Here is a 761-nt window from a genome sequence, read left to right on the forward strand (position 1 = left end):
AAAAAAAAAAAAAAAAAAAAAAAAAAAAAAAAAAAAAAAAAAACAAACCTGAAACTAATAATGAGTTCTTAAATAAAATGACACTGCAACTGAGAGAAAACACAATTCTTGTCGAAAAGTACCTATTCATCAACACACATCCTTTTGTGCAACAGTAAGTCACATGGTCAGCTTCTTGAGCATTGGCAAGAACACTCACTGCAGAGATGATGATTTTTTTTTTCCCATAACTGACTCTTTCTTAAGTCCTTAAAGGCAGACATGGATCTCCCATCCTGTACTGCTGCATTCTATCCCATCACTTCAACACTCATGCTCTACTCTGTCCAGGCAGCTGGTCTCACTGTTTTCTGAGAGACCAGACTTGATCTGCATCCATGTCATGTTATCCACTATATCCTCATTTGGAAAACCTTTCTCTTCCCTGCCTCACCAACTCCCCCCATGAAAATTCTATAACTCCTTCGCAACCTGCATCATAAAGGTGGGCACTAAAGAACAGTTAACTCATAAACATTGTATGCCATTTACCTCTTATACACAGGTTTATGCTTTGACAGAAAGTTCCAGAGAACAAGCATCAAGGGTCTCCTATTGTCCTCTTGGCTGTCACACTTTGACGAAGAAGGTGGCATGATGGACAGGCACACAGGGTAAGGAATTGACAGTGACCACCAGCCACCAGCCAGTAAGGAACTGAGACTCTTGGTCCAATAACTCTGTAGAAACTGAATTCTACCAATGATCACATGAGTTTGAAC

The sequence above is a fragment of the Psammomys obesus genome, unplaced genomic scaffold (assembly GCF_907164565.1).
Source record: "Psammomys obesus unplaced genomic scaffold, mPsaObe1.curated_primary_1811, whole genome shotgun sequence".
In the NCBI taxonomy this organism is placed as follows: domain Eukaryota; kingdom Metazoa; phylum Chordata; class Mammalia; order Rodentia; family Muridae; genus Psammomys; species Psammomys obesus.